Source organism: Hemiscyllium ocellatum, chromosome 2 (assembly GCF_020745735.1).
Source record: "Hemiscyllium ocellatum isolate sHemOce1 chromosome 2, sHemOce1.pat.X.cur, whole genome shotgun sequence".
NCBI lineage: Eukaryota > Metazoa > Chordata > Chondrichthyes > Orectolobiformes > Hemiscylliidae > Hemiscyllium > Hemiscyllium ocellatum.
The window spans coordinates 91,930,970-91,955,563 of NC_083402.1; positions in this window are offsets into that span (position 1 = coordinate 91,930,970).

Below are 24,594 nucleotides of genomic sequence, written 5' to 3' on the forward strand. Positions count from 1 at the left end.
GGAAAAGGTCCTCCCACAGGGACAAAGATCCCAGAAAAGCAGTATGGGAGGAGCGAGGAGCAAGGATAATACCTTCCTCCCCTCCACCACTTGACGACCCAGGAGAGGGTTCCCCATTGTCATCCACACCATGGCCCATGTGGCTATTAAAGTCCTCCCCAGGGGCCAGAGGAGTTGAGACAGAAGGCCCTGCTGTAGACCTGGGGGTTCAGGCAGGTCAGGCTGCAGTGCAGGACAGTCAAGAGGCACCGTAGGCTCATCCCCCTGGAGAGGAGCAGCTGGCATATCTCTCCTCTCCAATAGCCAGTGCCTCTTCCCCAGAGCGGCAGGGGGGATTTTATGGGCCTTCCCCTCCCCAGCCTTTCCTGGAATACGATTGGCTGGGGGAAGACTGGGGGCGTGGCCAGGGTGGGGAGGGTCAGCTGTGTCACTTCCTGCCCCACCCTGGTTTATCAGGTGATGGTAGGTGGGGCAGCGGCCCAGTGACACAGTTGCTGCAGGAGGTGAGGTAGCGGTGCCGCCCCCCCATGGGCGGGCCTGACACGTTGTGTCTTCCTCAGCACCCTCTGGCCGGTCGGACGCTCACCCCCCTCCCCGCCAGAGGCTGAGGCATTGGAAGTCTCTGGCTTATCCCCCGCTGCCAGGGCTTGTGGTGTTGTCTTCGGGGGAGGGGGAACGGGTGCGGTGGTACCACCCTCAGCCATTGGCGTGGGCTGGCCAGCTTTCTGGGTGGGGCAGTTTTTTCTTCTGTGCCCCACCTTGTGGCACAGGTGGCACCGCATGCCATCCGCCGTCCAGAAGACGTGGTAGGCTGCGCCCTCGTGGAGGAGGGTAACAGGGTCCTCAGTGACCTCCTCCCGGCCAGGCAAATAAACACCTGTCGTCGGAAGGAGTGTACGTGCCACAGGACAGGGTCCTTAAGACTGAGCAGGAGCAGTTGGACACCTGACCAGATCTCCCCCAAGGTGTTGAGGTGGGGAAGAAGGAGCTCACTGGCAATGAAGTGTGGGATGTTGGAGATCACGACCCTCTGGGCTGTAACCTCCAAAGGGACGATGGGCAGATGTGTCCCGCCCACAGTGAGCACCCTCTCCATGGCCAGGTGGACCACCTGCTCAGTCTTCAGGAAGAACACAGCCTTCCCGTACATCCGGGCTGCAGCGACGATGGCCAGTGGGCCGAAGATACTAGCCACAGCCTTGCTGCAGGCCTCGATGGTCATATTGGGGTGGGGATAGGCCTTGACCCCCAGGCATTTAGTTAGGTGCCTGAAGGGGCTTGCGATTGCGGCCAGGGTTGGGACAGCTGAGCCTAAGGCAGCAGCTACCCCGGCGTAGGTGCAGCTGGGCCCTGTGACCTTCGGGCTCACCATACTCTGCTGCTGGATGTTGGTAGGCCCCAGGCGGCAGCGGTGGAGGTCCTGGGGAGGTGCCCAAGGCGAGTCACCCAAGGCAAGTCCCAGGCAGCAATGGTGGAGACCGGCCTCGGGCAACAGCAGGGGTGGAGGCAAGCCTTGGGCGAGTCCCAGGTAGGCCCTTAGTTACAGCGGGGGGGACAGACTTGTTGGGGAGGGTCCCCAAGGCAAGTCCCAGGCAGCAGCGGTGGAGGTGGGCCTCCAGCAGTAGCAGTGGTGGAGGTCCTGGGAGGGTCCCAAGGCGAGTCCTAGGCAGGCCCTTTGTCACAGCGGTGGGGGTAGACATGTTGGGGAGGGTCCCGAAGGCAAGTCCCAGCCAGCCCCAAAATTGAGTCCCAGGCAGCAGCAGTGGAGGTGGGCCTCTAACCGCAGCGGCAGTGTGGAGGTCCTGGGAGGGGCCCCAAGGCGAGTCCCAGGCAGCAGCAGTGAGGCAGGCCCCAAGCAGTAACAGCTGAGGCAGGTCCAGGCGGGGTCCCAGAGACCAGCAGTGGGAGTGGGCCCCAGGTCAACAATAACACTCTCTTGTCCTGGGCGAGGCCCAGGCTGCAGCTCCAAAAGTAGGCCCAGGACTCGAAGCTCTCACCTCCTTCCGCCTCCTCCTTCTCCTTCTCCTTCTCCTTCTTCTTCTTCTTCCTCCTTCCTTCCTCCAGCTCTCTCGATGTGGGGCAGCTGGTTCAGGGACAGTCCTCTTCCTCTCAGACCCCTTCAAAGAGGAGAGTCTTTGCACGTGCACACACTCACACTGATCCAGCTCTCGATAGGAAAATACCCGGGTGGTCAATGACAAGCAGTGCCTTTCGCATCAAAGGGCAATGCTGTGTGATCAAACAGTGAAGGGGAGGACAGGACTAAATCAAAATAGAGTTGGAAATAATGCACTCCACACCATTCCCTGCGGCGCCCACCTCTCCCTGAACAACTCCAGGGTGTTGGTGGACCCCGCGTGCTCCTTGTCCAAGGACACCCAGGCTCTAACGTAACCTTGGAAGAGGGGCAGCCAGTTGGCCCTAATGCCCCCTCTCTTGATTATATTGGTCAGCCAGGGCTTTCCTGGTTGGGATTGTTAACCTGGGCCAATCAATGACCTCATGGTTAATGAGGTCAACCTGGTTTCAGTCACTACAAAAGAATGAAAGTACAATGAAACCTCAATTATCTGGCGTTCAGTTATTGGATTTTTGAATTATCCGGCAAAATTGCAAGGTCCCGATGCTTGGCTAAACTGTGTTATCCAGCATTGGATTATCCAACAAACTACTCCCTGCCTGTGTCGTTTGAATAATTGAGGTTCCTCAGTATTTGCAAATATGTCCTATTGAGGGAATTACATAAAAAGAGTGTAAACTGTTGGAAAATGAATGTACTGTGGTGTTCTTGGAGTCTGACCATATGTCTATAAAGGACAGACAGGTGGTTCTAATAGTATTGTATTTTCAGAGATGGAACCACAGTTGGAGCAAACGTCTGCTGCCTTGCAAAAATTCCTGGAGAAATAGTCATTTCCTTTAGCCTTCATTGAACAAATGAGACATTCTGTGGTGACAGAAAGAATAAAAAAAATTCAAAGATTTCCAGAGTTTAAATAGTCTAAATATTGATTGCAGACATCGATATAATGAATATATTAAAGTCAGGCAGAATGGAGAATGAAAGCTTTGGATGTATCAGCAGAAGACAAAATTGCCCAAAGTAATGGATGAACTAATCCCAAGAATACCTAAAACCAGTTAGTAGGTGCTTCTGACATGATTCAAAATGTTATTAAGCCGTAAACTATTCAAGGCAAAGTAGCAGAGTTCCCAAGCTGACCCTTAAAGAAGAGAATTTTGAGCAAGTGTCTGAAGATATCAGTAATTATCAATGTAAACACATTGTATTGATCACAAGGAATTTTAGTCCTGTGATAGATGCATTAGATACAACTCCTTTAATTGTGTATTGCTATATAGTGCTTGTATTTCAACAATATATGAGTTAGTTTGCTTTAAGTCCTACCTTGATTTACCAAATAATATGGATAAATGAAAGGTTAAAGAGTATTAGCATACTACTTATATTAGATATACTGATACAATGACTTAATTAGAGAAAATGGGAATACATGTAGCAGGACCTGAAAACCATTCTGGCTTGGCCTGATAAGTGATAAGTTACATTCAAATAAGTGTCAGGCGATAATCATGATTTTGACAAGAGAGAACTTAACCATCTAACCCTGACAATTGACAGCATTGCTGTTACTGAATCTTTTGCCGTCAACATTTTCAGGCATTTACCTGAAACTTAACTTGCCAAGTTAGAGTAGGTCAGAGACTAGGAGTTCTCTGGCAAGTAATTCAGATTCTGATACCTGAAAAGCTTTTTAATCATCGAGCAGGCATAAGTAAATACTGGATGAGAGCAACTCCAACACTGAGGTGGCTTGACACCATCCAAAACAAAGCGGGGATTGCTTGTTTGACATCAGATGCACCCCTCAAAATTCTGTGCTCTCCGCTGTCTTCAACATCGTACAAGATGTACTTCAACAAATTCTCAAGGCTTCTGCAACAGCTCTTTTCCAAATCTCATGATCTAGAATTTAAAACAAAGGGAAAGGAATAGTCGCAGACAATATGGAGTCAATTCTGATGTACCAGACAATCTGAATAATCTAGAGAGTGACTCAATTGCATCTAATCACTACACAGTCTAAAGATAAAGAAAGAAGTTAAAAGGACCAGCCTGTATCAACCAAGGCACCCAAAATGATAATGGAAAACCCAATCCTGTCCATCAGTCTGCTTTATGAACAACTGAGGACTAGTGGTGAAATTGGAAGAGCTGTCCTACAACCTAAGTGCTGCCTGAACGGCTGTGCTCTTCCAGCACCACTATTCCAGAATCTGGTTTCCAGCATCTGCAGTCATTGTTTTTATCTCTGTCCTACAACTTAATCAGTCATTAGCCTATCATGCCCACAGTTGAAGAATAATGACACACTGACAATAATCTCGATACCACCAATTTACCCCTGTATATGACTGTTCATGACGGACCAATCAAATGTGTCAGTCCAGTGGTATACAGTCAGGGGCAGTTGCCATGTAAGTCCTCAATGTTGATTCTTGGAACCCATGAAATCTCACGGCATCAAATCAAGCAGGAATGAGGAAGCCTCCAGCTGATTAACATTTATTGGACAGCTTGTGATAGAGGGCAAACAGATTGACAGAAAGAGTTTGAAGTTCAAGCAGCTTCATCTCAGAGTTTATAAACGGGAGGCTAAGCTACAGATACTGTGATACATCGGAGAGGGATAAAGGTGCCTGGATTCATTCAACTAGACGAAAAACATCTGGTTTATTACCTGACTTGCAGATAAATTACATGAAGAAAATAAAAATACAAGCTCAAAGATTGGAATGAGGAAATGTTTTCTGGTTCGTGGACCATTGACACCAGTACAAGTAGTTCTCATGTAAAGCTTGTTTCAGTGGAATGATTTGGCTATAATCTCACTGAAGAATTAGGGAATGGTATTTTCAGAAACACTTACTTCTGTTTGCAATACTATGATTCTAGCAGCAATCATTTTGCACGCTTCATTTTGCACATGCACCGATGTCAGCGCCAAAGTCTCTGCATCATTCTGCGCATGTTCCGATATATTGTGGGTGGAACGGTGGCACAGTGGTTAGCACTGCTGCCTCACAGAGCCAGAGACCCAGGTTCAATTCCTGCCTCAGGTGACTGACTGTGTGGAGTTTGCACATTCTCCTCGTGTCTGCGTGGGTTTCCTCCAGGTGCTCCGGTTTCCTCCCACAGTCCAAAGATGTGCAGATCAGGTGAATTGGCCATGCTAAATTGCCCGTAGAGTTAGGTGAAGGGGTAAGTGTAGGGGTATGGGTGGGTTGCGCTTTGGCGGGTCGGTGTGGATTTGTTGGGCCGAAGGGCCTGTTTCCACACTGTAGGTAATCTAATCTAATCAGCTGCTGTCAGAGGACAAAAGAGGTACACCACTGCACATTGAGCAGTTTCATTTCAAAAGTTAAACTAATGAATGTCTATTGCTTTCCCTCTGAGGCAAGAATATTCTTGTATAATTCCTGTATAAGCCCTGCAGGACTGCGTTACCATTATTCATACCATTTGCCTTTTTAATTTGTTCTTGTACCTGCATATCACACAGTCTAAACCAATCCCCCAACAAACAGTCAGAACAACCACAGCTAAACCTCTTCTGCAACCACAACTGCACCTGAAGGTGGTGATTATGTTGATCCACTGTCCCTGCGCTAACAATATTTTTTCAATGTAATGTGTTAAATTTACTTTTGTTTCATTAATATATATAATTTAAACCTTCACTTTGTGTTAGGCTTTTGGGTGATTTTATGAGCGACCAGGAGTGATTTTTTTTGCTGCTCTGCCCCAACCCCGTTTTTCCCATAGGCCCCATTATTTCTATTTGGTGGTTTTTCTGTTAAGCGAAGTTTCGCTGGAACAAAACCAAGGCGTTGTAGGCAAACCACCTGTACTTGGGCAAATGGGAGTCACGCCATTGGGATGGCCTACACCTGAACTGTGCTGGAGCCAGTTTACTTGTGAACTGCCTAACCAGAGAAGTGGAGAGGGCTTAAACTAAATAGTTAGGGTAAAGGATCATATTTGGAAAGAGGCAGCATATCAAAGATTAGAGACGAGGCAAGAGAGGAATATTGTAATATTGGAAATGTGGGCCAGAAATGGCAGGAAAGGACAGACAGAATAAATGTAGTAATATACCAACAACCAAGACAAGATGTTTGAAAGAAAGCAAAAACACAAATCTACAAACTCAGCATTTGAATGCACATAGAATTCATAAACTGTAAACAAATTTACAGTCATGTTAAATCAATAAATATGATCTGATAGCCATTACAAAGACACGCAAGGAAGATGACAAGCATTGTGTCCTGAATATTGAAGGATATATGATATTCATGAAGAAACTGAAGATAGGTAAATGTCAAATGTTAACACTGTTAATTGAAATTAGCATTTATGCAGTATTTATAAATGACTTTGGTTGAGGAGATTAGGATATGGAATCAGTTTGAGTCGAGATGAGAAATAGTGGAAGAAGTCATTAGTCTATTGTACCATAAGACCATAAAATGTAGAAGCAGAATTAGGCCATTTGTCTATTGAATCTGCTTCACCATTCAATCATGGCTGATATGCTTCTCTACACAATTCTCCTGCCTTCTCCCATAATCTATGATCCCCCTACAAATCGACAATCTATAGCTGTCCTAAATACACTACATGTCTTGGTCTCCATCAGCTTTTGTGGCCATGAGTTCCACAGATATACCACCCTCTGGCTTCTCATCCCTGTTCTAAAGGTCACCCCTTCACTCGGCAGCTCTGCCCTGTGATTTGAGTCTCTCCTGCTGTTGGAAATATCTTCTCCTATCCAGACATCTCAGTATTTGTAAGTTTCAATGACATCCTGCATCATACTTCTAAACTGCATCAAGTACAGACTCACAGTCCTCAACAGCTTCTTATAATGATAAGCCCTTCATCAAGATCATTCCTGCAAACCTCCTCTGGATCTTCTCCACCACAAACACATTGCGTATTAGATACAGGGCTCAAAACTGCTCACAATATTCCAATGCAGTCTGATCAGAGGTTTATACAGCCTCAGTGTTACATCCCTGCTCTTGTATTCTAGCCCTCTTGAAATGAATGCTAATATTGATTTGTCTTTTTAACTGCCAACTGAACCTGCATGTTAACCTTAAGAGAATCCTGAACTAGGACTCCTAAGTCGCTTTGTGATTCAAATTTCTGAAACCATTCCTATTTAGAGAATAATTTATGCCTTTATTCTTCCTGCCAAAGTGCATAACTTCACACTTTGCCATATTGTATTCCATCAGCCACTTCATTGTTTATTGTTCTAGACTGTCCAAGATTTCAGCCTTCCCATCTCCTCAATGTTACCCGTCCGTCCACCTATCTTTATGTCATCTTCAAACTTAGTGAAAATACCCTCAGTTTCTTTGCCCAGATTGTTCATACATAATGTGAATAATTGCGGTCTCAACAGCGACACCTGTGGAACTCCACTAGCCACCATCTGCCATTTTGAAAAAAACCCTTATCCCCACTGTCTGTCTTCTGCTAGCCAGCCAATGCTCTATCCATGCCAGTATCTCACCCCTAACACCATTGGCTATTATGTACTCTTGACTCTTTCGTCTTTCATGGATATAAAACACCTCTTTCAATCCTCTTTTATATTACCATCTTGCTTACCTTCATCTCCTCCCCTTTGCTTTTTTAGTTGTTCTCTTCTGGTTTTTAAAGTCTTCCCATTTCTTTGGCTTCTCACTAATCTTCACCACATTGTATGATTTTTCTTTTCCTTTTAAGCTGTCCCTGAATTCCCTTGACAGTCATAGTTGACTTGTCCTCCCTTTCTTCTTTCTTGGGATTAATTTCTGCTATGCCTCCTGAATTACTCCAAAATCTGTTGCTCCACCATCTTCCCTGGGAGAAAGCAAGGACTGCAGATGCTGGAGATCAGAGCTGAAAGTGTGGTGCTGGAAAAGCACAGCAGGTCAGGCAGCATCTGAGGAACAGGATGCTGCCTGAGCTTCTGTGCTTTTCCAGCACCACACTCTCGACTCTGACTACCATCTTCCCTGCTAGGCTGTCCTGCCAATCAACTCTGGCCAGCTCCTCTCTCATGTCTTTGTAGTTACCTTCATTCAATTGTAAGACCATCACATCTGATTCAATCTTCTCCCCCTCAAACTGCAGGATGAATTCTATCGTATTATCATCACTGAGCCTAAGGACTCCTTAGCCTTATCTTCCCTGATCAAGTTTGCTTGGAGTAGTCTGAAGTGAGGTCTGCTAATAGTAAGCAAAATGTGGGATAAAGATTAGATTACCTACAGTGTGGAAACAGGCCCTTCGTCCTAACAAGTCCACACTGACCCACCGACAAGTGACTCATTCCTGACCCTAGACTTATGTCTGACTAATGCACTTAACACGATGGGCAATTTAGCATGGCTACTTCACCTGACCTGCGAGTCTTTCGATTGTGGGAGGAAACTGAAGCAAACGCACGTAGCCATGGGGAGAATGTGCAAACTCCACACAGAGTGTCCCCTGAGGTGGGAATCAAACTTGGGTCCCTGGTGCTGTGAAGTAGCAGTGCTAACCACTGAGCCACCGTGTCACCCCAAAACAGGCAAGAAGAAATACTTTGTGTTTGTGATTAAGGGTGGCACTAACTATGGATGATTTTAATTTACATATCAACTGAGAAAATCAAATTGGCAGCAATGAGCTGGATGGAAACTTCATGGAATGTATTACGAGCAGCATGTTCCAGAACTGACCAGATAGCAGGTCATGCTGGACTTGATATTAATGAATGTAACATAATGACCTCAGAGTACAGATCCACCTTGATAGCAGTGACACTCCATATTCATATTTTAATGTTCATGTAATCCTTTAGTGTAAGGGGAATTGAATACAAAAGTAGGGAGGTTATGCATCAGTTATACAGGACACCAGTAAGACAACATCCAATATGTTGGTCTCCATTTTTAAGGAAGGAGATAAATGCATTGGAAGCAGTTCAGAGAAGGTTTACTACACTAATACCTGGAATGGCAAATTGTCTTGTGAGGAAAAGTTAGACAGACTAGGCTTGTATTCAGTCAAGTTTAGAAGAGTAAGAAGTGACATGCTTGAATCCTCTGGGGTCTTGACTGTAGAAAGAGTATTAGAAAAACTTGGTTTGTTTTCATTCGAATGTCAGAGTCTGAGGGGTGACCTGATAGAGGTTGACAAAATTATTAAATGTGTGGATAGTTGGAGCCTTTTTCCAGTGTAGGAATGTTAATTACTAGGAGAGATGAATTTAACGTAAAAGGCAAAAAGTATCAAGGAGATGCCGGAGTCAAGTATTTTACACAGAGAGTGATAAGTGCCTGCAATGTGCTGCTAGAGGAGATACAGGTGGAAACAGGTACAATAGCAACATCTAAGAGGCATTTTGACAGATACATGAAAATGCAGGGAAAAGAGATGCGGATGCTTAGAGACAGAAGGTTTTTAGGTGAGAAAGGCGTCATGTATTGGCACAGGCTTGGTAGCCGAAGGGCCTGTTCCTGTGTGAAAGTTCCATTCTCATGGAATCACATTATAAGAAAATCACACAATAGTTGTGCCATTTAAACTAATGGGGCCAGAACCACGTTATAGCCAAAACATATAAGGAATGTTTGCGTTCTACAAGTATCAATTTAAATTCTTCAAACGCGTTAAAGCTAATTTGTGTTATAGCAGAACCGATTGTATTGTGATTTAGATTTTATTGTCTCACGTACTCCAGTACAGAAGTGCAGGAGTACAGTGAAAAGTGTATAATGACGGCACACATGGCGCCATCTTGGGTACAAAGGTACCTAGGTTCGAAAAACTTAGGTACAAAGTACTAAAGGAAACAAGGTTGAACAGTTAAGCATTAAGTTTGTAAAATAAGTAGAAACACAAAGAAATAAAGTAATGGTTAATATTAAAGTCCTTCCTAATATAAACTAGAAAAATAAAGGAACAAAGTTAAAGTTCAACAGTGTTTAATCTTTATCTTTAATATCTTTTATCTCCAAAAAGAGAGAGTCAAACCATTTCCCTATGATATTCAATAATAATGACCAGTGTTGAATCTCCAAATATCAGCATTCTGGATGGTATTCACCAGAAACTGACTGGATCAGCCATATAGCTATTGTGAATACAAAAGCAGGTCAGAGGCTAGGAAACCTGTAGCAAAAAACTCATCTCTTTTGTTCGCAATGTGTCTCTACCATCTACAAGGTCCAGATCAGGAACATAATGGAATATTTAACACTTGTCTGAATGTGTGCAGCTTCAACCACATTTAAGTATCTCGACCCATTGAGGACAAAACAAGTCATTTGACTGGAACGCCTTATTCAGTGTGTACCATCTACAAGATACACTATAGTAACTTCAACAGTACCTTCCAAACCCATAACCTCTACCTCTTAGGGACAGCAGATGCATGGGAACACTGCCATCTGAAAATTCCCCTCCAACCCACACAGTATCCTGACTTGAATCATTGCTTGCTTACAGTAATGGGAGCAAAATCTTGGAACTTCCTTCCTACAACACTGCAGACATTCCTCTAACCTAAGGACTGCCATGGTTCAAGAAAGCAGCTCATCACCACCCTCTTCAGATCAATTAAGGTAAATCTGACCCAATGAGTGACACCTGCACCCTATGACCAGCATTGAAGATTTATACTGAAAAGGTTACCAGGTGATAAAGGCATTAGAGTGGATTCTTCAGCTGGAAGTGTAGCCTAAAAGTATTTTGATTTTGCTGTTACGTTCACATAATTCATGGGAATGTGGATCAACCAACCTAAAAGTCATATTTTAGTCACAATGCTTAGGGAGATGATTCTGCTACCACCCATGTGGGCATCAAACAGAGAGAAAAACTCTGGATACTAACATAACAGAAGCACCAATACTTTCAATGATTCTTGCAGGATATTTTTCAGTGAGATCTGCTTTGCTGAAAATAGCCTGTGTACAAATAAAATACATAAAAGAAAAGTTTCAGGCATCCTCATGTTGTGTTTTGATGATTTCTAATGGGTAATATTGAGGAATTTGAAAAATTTGTTATTAAACAGGAAAGAGTAGAATTTAAAGCTACAGTTGTGAAAAAAGTTCGCTTTGGAAATTAAGTAAACTAGAATGGGATTGCTTTAAAACAACAATCCATGGATAGTGTCACTGCCATTTTAGTTAATCACATTTGGTCAGTTATGAGGTAGATTGATGTTCTCCCCAGAAAGAAGAAGGCTAAGAAGAGATCTGATAGAATTTTTTAAAATCATAAGCGGTCTGCATAAAGTAAATAGAGAAGCTGTTCTCACTCATAAAAGTAACAAGAACAAGAAGGCATAGATTTAAAGCGATCCTGCAAAAAAAAAGTGGTGAGAAAAATATGTTCACACAGCGAGTAGTTAGGGTGTGGAATGCAGTGCCTGGAAATGTGGTGAAAGCAAGTTCAATTGAGACATTCAAGAGAGCATTGGATGATTATTTGAATAAAAGTAATGTGTCAGGGTATGGGGGTGGGAGGTGGGAGCAGGGGACTTGCTTTAAGTAATAATTCTCATTTAACAAGCCAGGGCAGATCTGTTTCTGTGTGGTAACATTTCTGTGACACTGAGAACAGCAAAATGCTGTTATATTAAAGAAGAGATAGAGTATTTGTGAAACTTGATCAGCCAATTAACCTGACTGGGTACTCAGATTAACCCACCTGCTAGTTTTAGTGTGTTGGAGTAAAATTTAAAGATGAAGCACCCTAATGTTGAGAATGTTTTGAGGGAAAATAAATATTTAAAATATTAAATCTGGATGAATATGCATATACATTTCCATCATTGGAGATCCCAAAGATGATACTAAGGTTGGTAGAGTTGTGGAAAGTGACAAAGAATATTGTAGGTTACAGAGAAACATAGATAAGCTGCAGAGTTGGGCTGAGAGGTGGAAAATGGAGTTTAATGTGAAAAAGTGTGAGATGATTCACTTTGGAAGGAGTAACAGGAATGCAGAGTACTGGGTTAATGGTAAGATTCTTGGTAGTGTAGATGAGCAGATAGATCTCAGTGTCCATGTACATAGATCCTTGATGATTGCCACCCAGGTTGATAAGGTTGTTAAGAAGGCATACAATGTGTTAGTTTTTATTGGTAAAGTGATCCACAGGGCCATGCTGCAGCTGTACAAAACTCTGGTGTGGCTGCACTTGGTGTACTGAGTACAGTTCTGGTCACCGCATTATAGGAAGGATGTGGAAGCTTTGGAAAGGGTTCAGAGGAGATTTACTGGGATGTTGCCTGCTATGGAGGGAAGGTCTTACGAGGAAAGGCTAAGGGACTTGAGGCTGTTTTTGTTAGAAGAAGGTTGAGAGGTGACTTAATTGAGATGTATAAGATAAACAGAGGGTTAGATAGGGTAGACAGGGAGATCCTTTTTCCTCAGCTGGTGATGGCTTGCATGAGGGGACATGGCTTTAAACATAGAACATAGAAAGGTACAGCACAGAACAGACCCTTCAACCCACAATGTTGTGCCAAGGACTATTTATCATCTAAAATAAAATAACCTAACCTATGTATCCCTCAATTCACTGCTGTCCAAGTGCATGTCCAGCAGTCACTTAAATGTCCTAATGGCTCTGCTTCCACCACAACTGCTGACAACACATTCCATGCATTCACAACTCTGTGTAAAAAACCTACTGCTGATGTCTCCTCTATACCTTCCTCCTAATATCTTCAAACAATGAATCCTTGTGCCAGTCAATCCTGCTCTAGGGAAAAGTTTCTGGCTGTTGACTCTATGCATGCCACTCATTACCTTGTATACCTCGATCAGGTCACCTCTCTTCCTCCTTCTCCCAAGAGAGAAAAATCCGAACTTAGTCAACCTCTTTTCACAAGTCCTCCAGTCCAGGCAGCATCCTGGTAAACCTTCTTTGCACCCTCTCCAAAGCCTCTGTATCTTGCCTACAATCAGGCAATCAGAACTGGACACAATATTCCAAATGTGATCTCACCAGGATCTTGTAGAGCTACAGCAAAACCTCGCAGTTCTTAAACTCGATCCCCTGTTAATGAAGACCAAAACACTATGTTTTCTTAACAACCCTATCCACTTGTGTGGCAACTTTGAGGGAACCTGTCTTCAATCCTATGTACAGCATTCAAAATGCATCACTTCACATTTATCCAGGTTGAACTCCATCTGCCATTTCTCAGCCCAGCTTTGCATCCTGTTTATGTTGCGCTATAGCCTGCAATAGCCCTCGATGCTATCAACAGCACCTCCAACCTTTGTGTCATTGGCAAATTTACTAACCCGCCCCTCAGCCTCCTCACCCAAGTCATTTATAGAAACTGCAAAAAGCAGAGCTCTGTGGGACATCACTCACCACTGACCTTCCGGCAGAATACTTTCCATCTACAACCACTCTCTGCCTTCTGTCAGCCAACCAATTCTGAATTCAGGCAGCCAAATCTCCTTGTATCCCATACCTCCTGACTTTGAGGGAGCCTACCATAGGGAACCTTATCAAATGCCTTGCTGACGTCCATATACACCACATGCACTGCTCAAACTTCCTCGACCTGTCTTGTCACCTCCTCAAAGAACTCAATAAGGTTTGTGAGGCATGACCTGCCCCTCACAAAGCCATGTTGACTGCCTTTAATCATGCTATGCTTTTCCAAATAGCCATAAATCCTATCCCTCAGGATTCTTTTCAAAACCTTGCTCACTACCGATGTAAGACTGACTGGTCTGTAATTGCCAGGGATTTCCCTATTCCCTTCTTGAAAAGAGGAACAACATTTGCCTCCCTCCAATCCTCCGCTATGACTCCCATGGAGAGTGAGGATGCAAAGATCTATGCCAGCAGCTTAACAACCTCCTTTCTCACTTCCTGGAGCAACGTAGGATATATCTGGTCTGGCTGTGGGGACTTATCAATCTCAATGTTTTCCAAAATTTCCAGCAGATCAACTTCATCAATCTTGATCTGTTCAAACCTGATTCCCAGCTGCTCAAAGTTCTCAATCACAACCAGGTCCCTTTCCTTAGTGAAAACTGAAGCCAAAAAAACTCATTAAGGGCTTCCCCTATCTGCTCAGACTCCACGCACAAGTGCTACCTCTGCATTTTTTTCAAAATCTGCTGGCCTAAGAGTTCTTCAATCTCCCTACTGTTATTAGGGGGTCTATGGAAAACCCCCAATGAGGCAGCTGCTCCCTTGCTGTTCCTAACTTCCACTCATCCTGACAAACCTTCCTCAACAACCTTTGTTTCCGTAGCTGTGATGCACTCTCCGATTAGCTATGCTACACCCCTCCTCTTTTTTCACTCTCCCTTTTCTTTTTACATGTTCTAAACCCTGGAACATCTAGCGATCATTCCTGCCCCTGTGAAATCACATCCCCATTATGGCCACAACATCATAGTCCCACGTACTGATCATGCTCTAAGTTCAACACTTTTATTTCTGACACTCCTTGCATTAAAGCAGACACACTTCAAACCGATCCCTTTGTTTCATCACGTGAAAAGCCTTCTTGATAGTTTCACTACATCCTGTCGCTGCCCCATCTATAACTACCCCCCTCTCAGATATGTAGGTCTGGTTCCCACCCCCTTGCCAAATTTGTTTAAACCCTCTCTGACCACACAAACCCATCTCCCACCCAGGACATTTGTGTTTCTCCAGTTCAAGTGCAACCCATCCTCCTTGTACAGGTCCCACCTTCTCCAGAAGGTATTCCAATGGTCTAAGTATCTGAAGCTCTCCCTCCTGCACCAGCCTTAAACCTGAGATCACTACTCTACTCGTCCTGCTCTTCAGCTTCCAACCTAGCTCTGTGTAGTCACTTTTCAGATCCTTAATCCCTTTCCTGGCTATATCGTTGATCCCAAATGCACCACAATTTCTGGCTGCTCACCCTCACCCTTTGGAATCCTGTAAACCCAATCGGCGACATCCCAGATCCTGGCACCAGGGAGGCAACTTCCGGGAGACCCGTTCCTGACCACAAAATCTCCTGTCAATCAGCCTAACTATTGAATCCCCTACCACTAGCACTTTTCTATTCTCTCCTGTTCCCTTCTGAGCCTCAGTGCCAGAGACCTGACAATTATGGCTTTCCCCTGGTAGACTGTCCCCACCAGCAGTATCCCAAATGATATACTTATTGCTGAGGGGAATGGCCACAGGTAATCCCTGCCCTATCTTTGTTTCCCTTTCCTCCCCCGACTGTAACCCAGCTGTCCTTATCCTGTGTCTGAGGAGTGACCACCTCCCTGTGCATCCTCTCAACGTCTCCCTGGGTCTCCTGGATGATCCGCAGTTCATCCAGCTCCAGTTCCCGCTCCCTAACTTAGTTTTCAAGGTGCTGGAGTTGGGTGCACTTCCCGCAGATCTCCCGCAGAAATATGTGCCGTGTCTCTCACATGCCACATTCTGCAGGAGGAACATGCAACTGCCCTATCAGCCATACCCCACTAATCTGAAAGCCCACACAGGACTAAACAAGGAAGAGAAAAAAAGAAAACAAAGATGAGAAAACCTGAAAACTTAGCAAGTTTTACAGACTCTTAGTAAGGTTAGAGGTGGTGCAGGGTCTCGGGTTTAGATCTCACCCAAGATTGAGGAGTGCTAGATGTAGGACAGATGTCAGAGGTAGTTTCTTTACTCAGAGAGTAGTCAGGGTGTGGAACGCACTGCCTGCTATAGTAGTAGACTCACCAACTTTAAGGGCATTTAAATAGTTATTGGATAGGCGCATGGACGAGAATGGAATAGTGAAGCTTAGATGGGCTTCAGATTGATTTCACAGGTCAGTGCAACATCGAAGGCCGATATTCTAGGTTCGAACGTGAAACTGGTAATTTTCAGAGTTTCTTCTCATGTCGTTCTTCCTGCTCGTAGTCCTGTGTAACTGCTTACACAGTATTGCTGATGGATGGGAATGGAAATTGTAGTTCTTTTGTTTGGAAAGCTAAGAAAATTATGAGTTATTAAAAGTATGCTGGCTATGAAATCTTAGCTCAGTACGTGGGGTTCAATTTACTAAGGAAATGAAGGATTGTTGAGGATATGCAGGAATGTAAAGTTTAAGTTAAAATCAGATCGATTGTGATCTTATTGAATATCGGAGTAAGCTTGAAGGACTGAGGGGCCAATGTTACTAAATATATTGCGAGATTTTTACACCAGAAGATGCTTCTGTAGATAAACACCCATTGTGGGAAATTGTACATTCTACAAGAAGCATAAAAAGCTGTAAAACAAAAAGGTCTGGATTGACTTTGTTGCATTGAAACAAATGTTAGAAAAAAAGGAAATCTTTCAAACTGAATAACTAAAAGCTAGCCATCAACAGACTTAGCTTTACAAAAAGAACTGCATGGAGGATGAAGACATTCTTCAGCATATGAAAGAACTATGTTGCAATGTAATGCTTTGTACAGAATGCAAGCAAGAGTGGCATGGTTGCTCAGTGGTTAGAACTGCTGCTTCAAAGCACCAGGATCCAGGTTCAATCCCAGTCTTGGGTCACTGTCTGTGTAACACTTGCACATTCTCCATGTGTCTGTGTGGATTTCGTCCCACAGTCCAGCGTTGTACAGGTTAGATGAATTGGCCATGCTAAATTGCTATAGTGTTCAGGGATGTGTAGGCTAGGTGCATTAGTCAGGGTTTGGGTAGGAATACTTTTTGGAGGGTCTGTGTTGACTTGCTGGGCCCAAAGGCTTGTTTCCACTCTGTAGGGTTTCTATGATCATTGTACATATAAATTCTAACCTTATTTGAGAGAGAGAAAAGGGAATATTCAAATGGATATCAATTGTGTTTATTTGTACACAGATGGCCACCTGTCAAGAGTCACTTGGCTCTTCTAAATAGCAACAAACTGAAACTGCCAGCTTGATTAGGAGATACATGTTTATAACGCATATCTCTAAAAATAAAATCTCATAAAAATGTTCACAATTAGCTCAAAATCTATCGTTAACCATCAAGTTTTCTGGGATAAATCAACTGTGAGTTTAAAATGAGAGTTAGACCATTTGAGGAATCTGACTCAGAAATGATTCCTGTGCAAGAGCCTCTCTTTAGCAGATTTGTTATTCAAATATATCTTCTGGCTTTAGGTAGAGTCATCTGTTCTGTAGGTATGTATGTGAATATATCTGCTCCAGAGCAAGTTGCCATTGGACACTAAGTTTGTGTAAGACCTGGGAGGTTACAACCGGTTTGTGTAGTTAATTAGGTTGTACTTTAACTCTCCCAACGATCACTTCTGAATAGTTGTTTGCTATAATGGTTACATGCTGTACTGAGGTTCTACTAAATGTGTGTATCCCATCATATCTTCCTGGGTGTTATCCTTAGATAGCTCACTATAGTAAGCTGTCATGGCTCAGTTGTGTACTAGCCAATAAGACAGCTGCCATTTATAGAATATAACATGATTTCTAACCTCTTCACCTGCAATATCAAAGTATTGTATTGTAGATGTGTCTGAAGGCATTTCTGGGTGATTAAAATGGGCAATAGATATTGGACCTTACAAAGGCCCACAAGCTAGTTCACTGGCAGAGGCAATTACTTCAGGAGGAGCTCAGATCCTTCAAATAAATAGGTATGTTTTTCTTCAGTGTAGATTACAGAATGCATTTCCCTCCTTTACAGCCCTGCAAGAGTTTAATGTTAGAGTCATCAGTTAGGTTGCCAGCCTTGCCAATTGAAATTGTCCCATCACATGTACTTAGTGCCATGACCCTAATGGTTGTTTCTATGCAGGTTGGACACAGCTACTGGTGGAGCAGCTTCTCCAGATTTGCCAGAAGTGCTTTGCGAATATTGAATATTTTTTTCTCTCTGTTGTTATCCCTATTCAAAAACATTGTAAACCATATTTGGTTTAAACTAATGATGTCTCATCTGAGTCCAATGATAGATTGAGAAGATCTGCATAACTGCATTTTGCCTGTTTCATCTGTAACATTTTCCCACTAATTTTAATGGATTAATTATGTAATTCGGAGTATCTCTTATAATTTTAGCACACTCACAGAGCATTCAGTATCTTCATTGATATGGATTTTTCTTTTCTGTTAAGCAAATAAGATCTGCCCGACCATCAACATTCATTCTTCTGAAATGAGCTGTTCTTGCCTTTCTACTTGTCTTCATTTATTATCATTGAACATTTCTTCAATATGAAATGGTCCTACTTTATTGTCTGGAATGCTTTACTGCTATGTAATCAGCAAAGAACAGCTCTGCTATTCTCAAATCATCCATGCTTGTCTCTGCTTTGATTTTATCAGTTCTTTACCTCATCCTTTTTTATGTGCAGGGCAAAGGCCAAGCATAATTGTTAACAATAGAGAGTTCTGCTTTTAATCAGTGTCCCTGGTTGGCACCTTTTTCCTGATGAAACTGCAGTTGGTATAGTTATAAAGAAAATAGTGGGCTGTCTCAATTCCATTTCATTTCCTGGCTTCCTGTTTATTTTGCATTATCCCAATTCCTCATTTAACTTTGGTGCACAGGAAAATGCCAAGCAACTTTATTTCTAAGTTGGTACATTTACTTGTAGGAAAGAAATGATGTAGTCATTCACATGCTTTCTTCTGCACAACATTGTTGAATTACCTCAGTACACTAGCAAGCTCTTCATAAATTAATTGTGCTTAGCCACTGCAATCACCTATCACACCCACACAAGAAACAGTAAAAAGGGAATCTCTAAATGTATGTATAAAATATTTTCTCAGTTTTTCAGCTCAGAATGGTTGCAGCACTAAGTTGTTGTAAAGATTTCCTTTATGTTTGGTCTGTAGACTTTATTTGAAAATAAACGCAAAGAGAATGCTGGAGAAACTTAACTGGTGAGATATCATTTGTGGAGAGAGAAACAAAGTTCTGATTTCAGTGTGACTCTTGTTTTTGCTATGGGTCAAGAGCTGGAAAATGGGATTAATGTAGTCAAATCTTGTTGATGGGCACAGATTAGATGGGTTGAATGGCCTCCTCCTGCACCGTAAATGTCTATGTGTCTGACAGTCTCTACTGTGAGGCAGTACTGGGAAGCCTCCAGTAACAGCTAGCTGTCTTCCACTCACTTTTCTCTGCTAGTCCCTTGCTGAAGGAGGAATAAAACACCTTTAAAAGATGATAAATAGATGACCAGTGAATGAAAAAGCGTAGCATTTGCAAACAAATTACTGTCAACAATAAAGAGCTAAAAGAAATTGGAAAAAAATCAGAGTCTGAAGTTTTCTTTTTATAAATGACTATTAAGGAATTTATCCGAAGGTCTGAAGCTTAGTCAAGAATGGAACCAAAGAAAATCCCTGATGATCACTTTAAAATCAACAAGTAGCAATTTATTTATCTGACTTTAACAGTGAACAAATTAATTAAACTATTAATAAACAAAATAAATGCCTTCTAACTATTAACTATTCCCAAATAAAGCAAGATTCTAATGGAATGGTGTTCAAATAAATACAAATCCTACTCATATACAAAAATAATACAATTTAGTGTCTCGAAATTACATTCAAATTATGTGTCTTTCAGAATGTTCTGTGCCTTCTTTATCAAGTCTCCTGTCAGGAAAGTCTTCTCTGCTGATTCTTCTGTCAGGAATGTCTTCTTCATTGTTGGTTCCATTGTTATTTAGACGGTGCTTTCTCTGAGACATAGATGAGGCTGAGAGAGCCAGCAATTCTCTCTCTCAGGCTGAGAGCCATTAATTCCCGTGGATGGTAGCTTGCTCTGGGTTTTTGTCCAACTGCCCCTTTCTTTTATACCCTTGATGACAATTTAATATTTCTTGCAATAGGATTGGTCTTATGTTTTAAAAACCATCAGATTTAAATTTAACAGATCTTTGGTATCTACGTGTCTGCTTTAAATTGATTGGCTAAATTCAAAAGCCTGTTGTCTTGGTAAAAACTGCTGCTTAGCCTGCTAACTCTACTGTCTTTTGATACAAATGTTTCAGTTTGGACTCTCTGTGTACTTGCAAACTTTCAAGCTGTTACTTGCAAGCATCCATTTTAAATCTTTAAACACAGCAAAACACCATCTTTTAAAGGGACCATGCAATGTTTTCTCCATTTTACAATTTGACAATTTCAAAACACCAAATTCTAACTTCCTGCCTCCCAATCCACAATTACTCTACCCAGCTACACAACAAGGGTGAGACAATCTATTATTGCTAAGGATGCATTTAAGCTGTAGTTTTGTAGGTATCAGGAAACCTAGCAGAGAAAGCGAGGTGACCACTGCTGGTTCAACAGAGTAACTCATTTTTCTTCCATGAAAACATCTTTCTACCAGGAAAACAGGAGTTCTCACTGGTCCACTCAAGTGCAAGCTATGGCTCTGCTTGTTTCTAACATGTCTTTTTCTAAGGGTACAGGAGTCCAAAACTAGACGATATAGGTTTAGGGTGAGGGGGGAAGATATAAAGGAATCTAAGGGACAATATTTTCATGCAGCGGCTGATGCATGTATGAAATCAGCTGCCAGAGGAAGTGATGGAGGTTGGTATAATTACACCATTTAAAAGCCATCTTAATGGGTACTTTTGAATGGAAAGGGTTTAGAGGGATATGGGTCAAATGCTGGCAAATAGGTCTAGATTAATTTAGGATATCTGGTCAGCATGGAAAACATGGTACAGCATGGAAACCAAAAGGTCTATATACATGCTGCACAACTTTATAATTCTATGATCCTACGTACAGTTATTTACTGTTCACATCTTGCATTTAATATATTTAAAATTTTATGTTCTGCTTGGAAGACATGTTTGCAGGGTGGGCAGCACCTTGTCAGCATGAGACATGCATAATTTAAAGGTCTGATAAACCATGGAAATGGACTGAACAATATCTGATGTATCTCTCAACTGTGCTTAAAGACAGATTAAGTGTTTGAGGATGAGATTGTTTCTTCAGCTACTTTTTCAAAATCTTTGCAGATCAAATAACGTGTTCCATTTTCTGCCTGTGATGAGTATGTTTGTATGGAAGAGATGTGTTTCTTTTACCCTCAGATTGTGGCTATCAGATTTAATATTTTCAGCTGCAATCTTTTCAGAGTTTATGAAGAAAAAAGGTTATTTAGTCACATACATTTGGCTGAATTTAAAACAATACATCTCATTTGCTTGTCTTTCATATCATCACACAAATAATGAAAAGATATAGACGAAACCAATACTCTGTTAGAGCTTATAATTATCTCAGTCATTTTTCTAGCTGTTCTAGAAGTTCTTCAATGATTTTAAAACTTTAAAATTGATGTGCAAGTTTGGATTCTCAGTAGTAATAATGAATAATTATGGAACACGTTGCGTGCAGAAATGAATGAAGGGCCTAATTTAGGATGCAAAGCTTTTGCCATATAGTCTCTGTGATCTACAATAACAAGATTGGTCATCTTCTGCCATCTGCTTTCATATACAGTGTAATGGAAAATTAACAAAATTAACATTTACTCTGAAATTCATTTACCCTGAAATCTGTAAGACAATGCTTTACTAAATTTAAAACTTTCTGACATTTTGCAACTTTGCTGAAGTAAGCAGGCGAGGGACAGCTTGTCTCTGTGGAACTTTGTAAACATTCAACAAGAGAAAAATATAAAGAACAGTATGTCCACAACAAGGAAATGAAAAGAATAACAACTCAAATCTTCGCAGTCTTTGTCCTTGAGAGCGTGATAGGAAATAGTATCAGACGAATATTTGAATTATGCTCAGGGTCCTTGCACAAGGCATTTTTGTCAAGTGCATATGATCCCTCTGCAATGCAAATTAATAAAACGTTTTGGTTGCTCTTGCTAATAGTTGAGTCAAGACAATTTAATTTCCACGACATACAGAACAATGGAAGTAATAAAGCACAACCTCAAAGAAGGAGCATTTTGGCAATATAGAGTCAATATTTAATAACTTCTTGCAGGAGGTCTGCATATCATCATAGAATTCCTATAGTGTGGAAACAGGCCATTTGGCCCAACAAGTCCACATCGATCCTCTAACGAGTATCCCATCCTTATCCTATTACTCTACATTTCCCCTGACTAATGAACCTAATCTACATATTCCTGAACACAATGGGCAATTTTACTTGGCCAGTTCACTTAACCTGCACATCTGTGGGTTGTGGGATGAAACCAGAGCACCTGGAGGAAAACCATACAGACACAGGGTGAATGTGCAAATGCTGCATAGAAAGTCGCCCAAAGCTGGAATTGAACCTGAGACAGCAGCGCTAACCACTGAGCCACCATGCCGTTCATATCGCCACGCTTTCTGCCTCACCATGGTTCCAGCAGTGAGATTGACCAGGGTGCTATTCAATAACCAAAATGTATCTGAGTGCTGTTGCCCCTCAAACCTGAATACTCAACGTCAAAGGTTGTGAGCTTCTGAAGACTCCCAATATGAAGAGTACATCCCTTCCACTGGCCATTCATTGGCAGCACACCTTGTAGGATCTCTAGAATCAGAAAATACTTTACAAAACAAAATGCAGCATGGTTTGATGACATTGGTGAAAAACTAATGTAAGAGTTGGCAAAATGGTTTGAACATTTTCATAGGGAGTATAGTAAAAGTGTAGTCAAAGCAAACATGGGGTTAAGTACGGAGCAAAAAGGAGGCCTTATGGATGCCAAGAGTATGGTTGAGTTATTGAATGAGTGTTTTATAGTTTGGGTTCATGAAAAAAGAAGACTGTTTAAGCCAGAGTGAGGGAAGGTGCAGTAGGCAAATTGATTAGGATAAAAGTAGGAAAGGAGAAAGTACTAAAAATGATGGTGGTACTCAAAAAGGAAAAGTGGCTTGTCCAGATGGGGTGCATCCTAGCTCGCTGAGGGAAATGGAGGTTGAAATTGAAGAGATTCTAACTACAAACTCCCAATTCTGCTAAATAAGGCAATAGTGTCAGAGGACTGAGGATTACTAATGTTGCACAAGCAGAGAAGGCTTCAGTTGACAATTATTGGTCATCATCTCAATGTCAGTGGTGGAGAAATATTTAGACAATAATCTGGGACAAAATGAATTGGCACTTGGCAATTTTTAAAATTCATCTGTGAGACATGAGCTTTGCTGGGTGGTTGGAATTCATTGCCCATTCCTAGTTGACCTTGAGAAGGTGGTGGTGAACTGCCTTCTTGAGCCGACCAATTCATGTGGTGTTGGCTCACAGTGCCATTAGGAAGGAATCTTGACCCAACAACAGTGAATGAACAGTGATATATTTCCATGTCAGGATGACGAGTGGTGTGGAGGGGAACTTGCTGTAGATGGTGTTTCAATGTATCTGCTGCCCTTGTCATTCTAGATGGAAGTGATCCTGTGTTTAGAAGCTGATTTCTAAGTATTTTTGGTGAATTTCTGCAGTACATCTTTAAGACAGTACACACTGCTGCTGTTGAGCAAATTGGGCTGCTTTGTTCTGGATGGTGTCAAGCTTCTTGAGTGTTATTGCAGCTGCAAACCTTCCACCAAGTGTGGAGAAGTATTCCATCACACTCCTGACTTGTGCCTGATAGATGGTGGGCAGGTTTTGAGGAATCAGGAGGTGAGTTACTTGCTGCAGTAGTACGAGCCTCTAACCTGCTTTTGTGGCCACTGTGTTTATGTGGTAAGTCCAGTTGAATTCCTGGTCAATGAGTTTCTTGATTGTGGAGGAGTCAACAATTGTAATGCCATTGAATTTCAAGTGGCAATGGTTAGATTATCTGTAGTTGGAGACGGTCATTGCCTGGCATTTGTGGCATGAATGTTACTTACCACTTGTTGGCCCAAGCCTGGATATTGTCCAGATCTTGTTGCATTTGAACATGAACTGCTTCAACACCTGAGGAGTCATGAATAATGCTGAACATTGTGCAATCATTGGCAAACATCCCCACTTATGACCTTATAATTGAGGGAAGGCTGTTGATGAAGCAGCTGAAGGTGGTTGGGCTTAGGACACTACCCTGAGGAAGTCCTGCAAAGATGTCCTGGAATTGACATGATTGACCTCCAACAAAAACAACTATTTTCCTTTGTGCCAAGAATTACTCTAACGAATGGAGTTTTCCCCGATACCCATTGATTCCAGTTTTTCTGGGGTTCCTTGATGCCATATCAATGCGAATTTTAATGTCAAAAGTTGTCACTCTAACCTCACTTCTGGAATTGAGCTTTTTTGTCCATGTTGGAATCAAGACTGTAATGAGGTCAGGTACCGAGTGGCTCTGGTGGAACCCAATGTGGGTGTCACTAAACAGGAGTGTTTAATAGAGCTTTTGATATTTACTGATGATTGAGTGTAGACTAATGAGGTGGTAATTGTTTGGGATGCATTTGCCATACCTTTTGGACACAGGACATACCTGTGCAATTTTCCACATTGTCTTAATGACATTTAGTTTTGCACTTCCCAAGAATTGAAATATTTTCTCAATATCTAATCTAATTTCCTCTTTTACCTCAATTAGTC